At 44.1% G+C, this 8,977-nt stretch overlaps 1 protein-coding gene across 1 annotated transcript in view; it reads right to left on the reverse strand.

The window, feature by feature from the left end:
• LOC118511531 overlaps nt 1–8,200 on the reverse strand; it is an 88,792-nt gene extending 80,592 nt beyond the window's left edge. Inside the window, exon 1 of the mRNA XM_036054727.1 lies at nt 8,040–8,200. The gene's annotated coding sequence lies outside the window, so the exon portion shown is untranslated. The remainder of the gene's footprint in view (nt 1–8,039) is intronic.
• Nucleotides 8,201–8,977: the final 777 nt, after the last annotated feature.

Raw genomic sequence — 8,977 nt, forward strand, 5'->3', positions numbered from 1 at the left:
CCTACGTACGGGCAGGCAGGCGGTCTGAATGTGATTTGAACCCCGAACCTGCCGCTTGAAGACCGGCGCAGTTGTCGCCTCGGCCACCAGACCACGCTTTTCTTTATTACAACGTACTTATTACGGACCTTTTCGTTAGTTGATGACATTATTTCCTCCTCAAAAAACCCTTCCATCTTAATTTCCCTATAATTATCACATTAATATTATGAACAAAAAGAAAGTGCTACTTAGCAACAAAAGTATTTCATACCTAACGTATCGCCTTTCTATAATGCAAAAGTCTCTCCATCTTCTGCTATTCCCTCCTATCTTTTACCCAAACGAAGCAAGTGGAAACCATTGTACCGACCACACACGCAAAATTCCTATTTTCTCTATTTCCCAAACCACTGGCAACTTGCTAAAAGACCCGGCGAACGGCGGCCAGAATTATTTCTGTCCTCCCGGTCGACTTTGCCGGCCGAGAGTCGGTCACGTGAGGCATGAGGTCCAGTTAAAGGATAATTTATGTATCACCGGCAAGGGCTGCTCCATTGTATCCATCGCTAATGTGGTGCACGCCGAGAGCGAAGGAAACGGACTGCCCTCTAGCCGCCGCCACCACACTCATCCCCATTTTACTTCTTTTTTTTTTTGTTGCTCCACCGCCCGCTGCTCGTTCACCGGACGGAAAATGAAACCTGGTACCTGGTGGTTTGGCTTGGGAAATGAGTCATGCGGAAAATCGATACCGGTAAATAGTTTATGCTCGAGTTTAAACCCAACTGAGGTCAAAAATTGATCACTGCAGCGCACAGGAAAAGCAGCAGGGAGGAAAAGTGCAAATTCATACAGTAAATGGTATCGCATTTGAGCAAAACCGGGTGTAAAGTTACACCTTAATACCATTAAGTGAGCACCAGGGTAACTGTGCGAGTCAACATAATCCTTCTGCACAGTCGGGCGTCTCCCAGAGAGCTGTGCCGTGTGTTTGCGGCTCCCATACCCATGGCAAGCGACCAGATGGCACTTAAGCGTTTAATAAACACCTTTCGCTACTCCTAGCACCTAGCTGTAGCTCCGAATGACACTGGCACCAGCACTTGTGGTGTATCGTTCGTGTTCTTTTATGCCATCGCAAAGCGAAAAGAAGCGATCCTACACAGGTTCACCACAGACGCCGAAAGGAACTGGATGAACTCTTGCACTCAACCTCAAAGAAAAGAGCTCATAAAAGATGCAGAATTTAATCTTCACATCAAACCCACTTCTTCGTCGCCTTCCGCAACGGGGATAGAGGGAAGATCCGAAAGGGGTGTAGCAGTAGTAGTACATTGCCAATTATGCATGCCCGGAGGCGGAGTATTCCAAACAAACAAAATGGAGGAGAGCGCCACTCGCCAAGCAAGCAAACACCCAAAACACTCAATCGATCAATTAAACCAATGCAACGGTGGTAGAGAATTGCTTATTCTTTTAACCAAATCAACTCACGGAACAGCTTTTTTGTTTGGTTTGGGTTTTGGAGGGTGTAGCTGAGTCCTAAGTGCTAGAGTAAAGAGAGAAGTGAAAGACCTCTGCACTAGTTGGAATTGGTCCAACTAGTTTATGCATTCCGCTGTGTCTTCTTCTTTTCTTTTTTCTTGGCCTAACGACCTCTTAGGCCATCATGCCTGCCATTTCTGGCTTACTAGATCATTTTGAAACCGCAAAGTTGGATAGTTAGTCCTCGGAGGATAGGGATTTGAACCCCGGGTCCTGCCGTGTGAAGACCAGCGTCGCTGTCGCATCTGCCACCGATGCGCCCTAGTGCATATTAGTATAAGACTATTAAAGGCGGTCCCAAAGATCTTCTTTTTGTTTTTGGGCTGGCCAGGACTTGAACGTCTGTAATCCGTTTCCAAGAAAGTCTGTCCAGGGATGCATTCGATATTCGACAGGTTAGACTCGTGATCCAGCAAACGAGTTCGCTGTACTCCTTTACGCTTCATACTGAACGGGGTACATATCTGGTGGGGCTTTAGTCTGGCATCTTCATCACGTGCCCAGAGACAGTTTTGCGCCGGGTTTTCACACGCCTGGACTTCGATCCCTAGCATCTTTCAACGCTTTTGGCCTTGTTGACATCGAGGCATTCTAAGTAGACCATTACGGACGATAGAATTTTGCGACAGTCTTCTTTCAAATCTGCTTCCAAGTCGATTGTTGTTAGATTGCATCCACATAAAAGATTTTTATATATTGTCTGGACATTTTGACAACAGTTCAAACTGCCATTTCTGACACGGACATTCATAAATTCTACTAGTAAACGTTACTCTCCATGTGAAGATTGGTTTGTTAGTGTATTGTTACCCATTTTACATTCAAATTATGCTACGGGGATTCAAGAAGAGAGTCTTTAGTTTCATTTGTATTTAGACTAGATATTGAATCCCGACCGGAGAGAATCCTCGTACGCTGACGCGTGGGATGACAACTTTGAGCAAAAGATGTGATAGGATAAATAAGTATGAAGAAGTGATCTTATACTATTTATTACCAAGCTACTACTCTTAACATTCTTGAGATTTTGAAACCTACGGTAGTCAAAATTTCATGACAGTTCGTTTGAAGGATCGGCTGCCTGCCTGACTGCAAATCAATATTTCATCAAATACGCTTGGGGATTCACAAATCCTAAATTTGCACTAAAACAAGAAACTAATGTATGCAGCTGCTCTCGTTCTTCATGAACGCGTTCTTCAAAAATTGTAGCGTTATTGTAGTATTGCAAAGGAGTACTATTAAGCTCTCATTGGGATTGTTTACCTTACAAACAACCTAAAAATTCAAGCAACCTTTAATCGTTTGTTTGAAGGTAACGTCCTTGAGGGATGATTTCGTAGAACTGCTCGCCATACTTTGTGGCTGTATCTCCCACATGTGTTTTTGCCCGACTTGATCTCTTGATAGACTTGATTCTTTTCAAACATTATCTAGCTTTCGTGCGAGAAAATGACATAGGTTTAAAAGTCCTTCAACGCCTATATGTTTATGTTTTAATGCTAAATTAAGATCTTTATAGATTTTTTCTAATACACCAAAAGCCAACTAATCAAACAATTTGGACACCACTAGTAAATGTCCTTTTCTAGATTTTCTAAACAATACGCGGCTCATCCTGATCGTACCTCTTAGATCTAAAGCTATCAATTAAGGATGGTGGTCTCTGTCAATTGTCGAGCCCATAGACATGATTTTACACTTTGCCTTTTTATTTCTGGCTACTTGACCTAGCTTCGACTAAACCTCTTTGATTACCAGCAAATCCCAGACGCATCAGGCGGACGCATCAACACTATCACTCCATCTCAGTTTGGGACTTTACGGGCTGGGTTGTCCGGTGTCATTCTCATGACGTGACCAGCCCACTGGAGCCTGACGATTCTAATTCGGTGCAAGATGGTGAGATCATCGTACAGCTCGTAGAGCTCGTCATTGTAGCGGCTTCTCCATTGTCCGCCGATTTCTCATTATTCCTGTTCGATTGCGTATCTATAAACATCACTAATACCATTTGCTAAATATCATAAGCTAAAATGTATGAAGCATTGACGTAAACTACATCTTTATTGGCCCTACAACCTCAAGATCACTTGGCCTTCCAACACTCTTTTCTTTGACTTAGTTTACCCAAAGCTGGATAGTTAGACCTGCATGCGGTTCGAATGGGATTCGATCGCTTTGTCGTTTCGAATGGGATTTGATGCGGTGCGGTTCGAATGGGATTTGATCGCTTTGTGAAAATCGGAGCTTACGGTCAAACCGTCCTATCCTATACATTTTTGAACAAAGGCAGGTGATGTGTTTAATGTCCAGACTAAATAGATATTTCAAGTGTGTATGCCTATTACGCCTTAGAGCCTAAAAGATGCAATTAAATGCATACTTTTTAAGGTTCTCAGCACTGAGGATTTGGGCTGAAACTTTGAACTTTTTTCAATAGTCTTAACTTTCCAACAAACAAACAAAACTTCCAAGCAATTGCCTGCACACACATACCATCCATTTCAAGTACGCCATTGTTCGTTCCTTCCAAAGAAACCCCGAACCCACCCATTCTCGGATCAGATGTGCTTTGCATAATTGCACTGAACAGACACTTTTCCGTTGCTAATAGCCCAGAAAGAAAGAAAAAAAAAACATCAAAAACAGCCTACTAAACCTGCCAAACAACACATCTAAATGCATACCGGGGATCGCCCTCGAAAGTGGTACAGTTAAGTGAATAAATTATGAATTGCTATAGGACAGCATGGTGCCCAACAGCAAGACGGTCGCTAATTCATTCCAGCTTCTACGTGCTGGAAACTGACGGGACATTAAAATTTTGGCACACGTTCACAAAACGCACGCAGCGGAGGACGGTCCCAGGTCCCAGGATTCGATCCAGCTGTGGCCATCCTTTCTGCCAACGCACACACACACACACACACACACACACACACACACACACACACACACACACACACACACACACACACACACACACACACACACACACAGATTGATGCAATTTCTAGTAACCCACATCGAAGCAGCAAAAGGAGCGATGAATTATTGTCCTATCTTCCAACCGAGGACGCTGGACGAACGCTTGGAGGAGTAGCAATAAAAGTCACTTAAATTAAAATCAAGCTGCCAGCCCGGAGCTGTCAACGGCGATTTTAGGGTAGCAACGGGCTTCGGCCGCTGAGCCACGTTGACATTTTCCGGTGACACATTCTTCTTGCAGTTCGTTCGTGGGGTGTTTATTGGAATATCTTTGGCGGTCTCTGAAGGCGACCTGTCTCACTGTCTCTCTCACACACACACTTTCGGTGCCCTAGTTCTGCTCCAGGCAGGGGAGGAGGGTTGGGGCGCTTGTCTTCAGTTATCCGATTTCCCGATGAAACAAAAACAGTGCACTAACCTTAAAGCTTTTGCCTTGTGTTTTTTCCCCCCTGGTTAGTTCGACCAGTGAATAATTAATCAAAAATATCCTAACGCTGAGAATTTGGAGCAACCGGCAGCTCCTGCGTAGTTCTGTAACGTTTGCCGGGCAAGAAGACATTTACATAAAACAAAATAATCCCATCGCCAATGCGCTTGTGTTGTGGAGCGCAAAACGTTCGCAGCAGCAAAACGGGAATAAAAGCCTAGCGAGGAATTTTGTCGCGTTGCGACGATTTTTCTCACTTTTCACTTACGGCGAAGGATTTGTGTCCGAGGTTTTCCTTCTTTTTTTGGGGAGGGGCTCATGTTCACACGTTCAGTGTGCGGTGGAGATTTGATTTGCATTCTGCGCCCAGGGGAAAGGTCAAAAATCGATCATCGTTACAAAAACCCCCACGGCGGGGGTGAGGGGGGCGTGAAAACGGTAAGGAAGGTTGGAAAACGGGAGCAGCCGGGAACGTGATTTTGGAAGATTTGAAAGATATTTATCCTGCGGCTTGTGTGTGAAAACTTTACATCGCTTTCCGTTTTTTTTTTTTACTTGGTTGGAGTTGGAGGCTTTTTTGGGGATATTGGTTTTATCAGGAAAAAAACTATCGGGAAAAAACGGACCAGATATTCAGGATTCGGTAGAGAATGAAGTCGTAGCTGGAACCTGAGCTCCCGCTGGTATGATGGTAGTCGCGTCGCCACTATGGTCCGAGAAAGGACATCTTTATTCGTGGTAGTTATCACTGACTGAACTTCAATAAGATACACTTTTCAGATTTTTATTCCCGAGCTGAAGAGGAATTAATTTTCGTCTAAACTTGGAGAAACTTCCTAGACAAAATGGACTCCTTCATACAAAATTCACCAAGCTATCTTTGTGATAATAACTCAGATTGAGTGGCGTTTGTAAAAACGCTTTCAGAGTAGCCTTGTCGATAGACTTCAATGGGAGAACCTTATCCTATCATGCTGCAGTCAAGACGAGGATAAAAAATGGTCATCGAGGTCTACATAAAGTTAATAAAATTCGAACATTTAATTCTAGAAGAGCTATGGTCAAGGTCTCAGCTTAATTCTTCTTCTTCTTCTTCTTCTTCCTTGGTACTACAACCTCGAAAGTTCTGGGCCTGTTATTTCTGGCTTCCTGTGACTTGATTTGACCCTTACCTGGATAATCCTCGTTCTGCGTATGAAGATGCGGTCTGGATGGGATTTGATCCCACGTCCTACTGTGTCAAGACCGGCGACGCTATCAACCACCGGACCGCGTTGCATTTGCACATATACGTAACTACAGCATGTTGTGAGTATTCTGAGCAAATCCCCTTTCTAGCGCTCCCAGAAAATTCGAAGTTCCAGACATTCAACTCTTGGGGGAATTATTTGAAGCCACCAAATCCACGACATAACCTTACACTTTCCACCACAGCAAGAATAGAACGTCAGGCCGCTGGAATCATAATCTGAATACGAAGTAAACGGCAGAAAATCCTAAACGAGCTGTTTCCCCTGAACCCAGGAATGAATATCCAGCTACGGGTAAATTAAGTCATGGAAGCCGCAAATGGCAGACCACGACCTCCAAAAAAATAAAAGTAGTACCAAGAAGCAGGCCAAAAAGCAAACGCTTAACAATCAATCAACTGTTGTTTTCTTTTTCTTAGTCTGTAAGGACTTGTTTTTTTTTTTAATCGTAAATCCAGAACACGTAAGTTAATATTATTCCGAAATAAAACCCCACGCAAAAACGGATGGATGAATGGCCACGTGTGGCAATTCTTCTCACCGTTCGTTAATCACAGGCAGGCAAAGCAGCCGAAAGGGAGGATTGCAGGGGGGCTGTGCGACGCTGTTACAAAATTTATACTAATTAGAGCAGGTTTCCCTGTTACCGACAGCAACAGCGACTTACTGTCAGAGACTAACCCCCTCCCGTCCCGTCCCCGGGTTAACTGACGCGTTACTTCGCGCCCGGATTTCGGTTTCCCCGCGTTACTACGGTGCCGGAATCACACACTCGGCAAAGAGGATACGTACCCGCGTCCATCAACGGCACGACAACTCCGGCCAGGTACTCGCTCACGAAACACGATTTCGGCGGTACGATTTCAACCGAATTCGCCATTTCCATGGCATCTCGCCGGCTGGCTCCGAAGCCACTTGTGGAAAACTTCGAACCTGTCTGATTATTTTCATAATCAGCCCGAACGGTGAACTTTGGTAGATGAAAAAAAACCTCCCGTTGCCTGCATACCTTAGCGACTCTAGAACAGAATGTGCCGCATCATGGAGGTGGTTCGTTGGCGACCAACAACGGCTCGATTAGCTCGCTGAGAGCGATTTTTATACTGTTTTAATGAGCTGCTCAGTCGGCTCAAACGTACGAGTGAACGTACACAAATCGATCGCAGCCGAATGATGCTGCTGGAAAGCATCTTAAGGGTTTCTGGGAACCAGCGAAACAACAACATGTTTGGAAATATGGTGAATCGGAACGTGGGGAAACGTAAACCCTTCCCGGAATAGCGCAATTTTGTGTCGATACAGATGCTTAAAACAACACATAAATTACAAGAGTTCTTTAAACTGAACTGTTGAGGATGATTGGCAGAATATAGGTACGGGAAAAAGATGAGCTAATGAGCAATTAAAATGAGAATAATATATTGATGGCTGGGGTCCACATTGGACATGCATCTGTCTGATGTTGAGCTTGAAAGATGTATGCGTATCAAGATCCTGGCCATTGCCATACAAAGGTGGAACAGGTCATATTGATCAGCACGGAAAGACCAGCCATAAATCCCACACGGATCGAACCCTTACAGAAAGTCCTGGCCGTCTAGAGCTATTTCGAATCTCTACAGCACGGAAAGAAAGGTGTATCACGTGACATTTGAACTTTGATTAATGTTATATAGCACGCTACCATGAGTCCGGAAATATTATATGCAACTTAATGTAAGTTTATGAAAGATTCTCTCACATAAAAGGCAAAGACCTGCCCCAATCCATTCAAAGAAATAAATAGATAATAAATCAGATTTTACATTAATAACTGATGAATAATGGAAAAAATGCTAGCTTACCTTTATATCCTCCATGTTGGTTAGTTTACAGCGACCACAGAAAGCCTCAGGAAGCCATTTCCGCCAGCAGTCAAGTCACCGAAAGCCTGAATTACATGCCACTACACTAACTTACTCCAACTTTTGCTACACTGTGAACTGAACCGTATCACTTACTACCACGAGCACACTATCCTCTTGTAGTTGAGTTGAAAGGAAGTACGTAAACTTGTGGATAAATTCAACAATTATGTTCTCAAGACATGAATATGATCGATTTGCACATAACATAACAACAACCAAAACTACTAACAAACTCCGAACAAGCACCAGAAGAGGGATAACCTTCAGGGTGATTAATCAAAGTGACTTGACCCTCTCGGGCAGGAGCTCAGATATATCCTGCAGGACTACGGAATCGATCGGGAAAACAACCGCACCAAAACAAGGAGAGAGAAGAAAAAAATACAAACTGGAAAACTACAACCCCCCACAACACACACACACACACACACACGCTTCTCTGCCGTTTTTCCTTCCCTTTCCCGAGGTATCATTTACGACAACGCTAAATGAAAATACGACCGGTAAAAGCGTTGTAGCACCGAGCTACATTTATAGCTCCCGATGTCCCGATGACGGGCCAAAACAGGCAATGTATGTATACTGCCCCAGTTTGCTCCGTACAACGCGGAAACCGATCGGCTTTTAATTAGGGAAATTAATTTTCTTCCGAGTTTCACCTGAGAACGGTCGTTCGCTATTTGCAAAAACTGCTCGCTTCACAAGAAAACAAACCTCACGATGACTTGTCGCTCGCACCCATTGTAGCTTCGAAGCCGCCAAGCACAAATAGTGTTCCTGTGTGTGTTTTTTTTTTACGTTGTTTGGAACGAAAGACGATACCGAAAGACGGTGCCGGAATTGTGCAGTATCCGAGCGAGCGAACCGATCCACAC

This window comes from Anopheles stephensi, chromosome 3, assembly GCF_013141755.1.
Source record: "Anopheles stephensi strain Indian chromosome 3, UCI_ANSTEP_V1.0, whole genome shotgun sequence".
NCBI classification, from domain to species: Eukaryota; Metazoa; Arthropoda; class Insecta; order Diptera; family Culicidae; genus Anopheles; species Anopheles stephensi.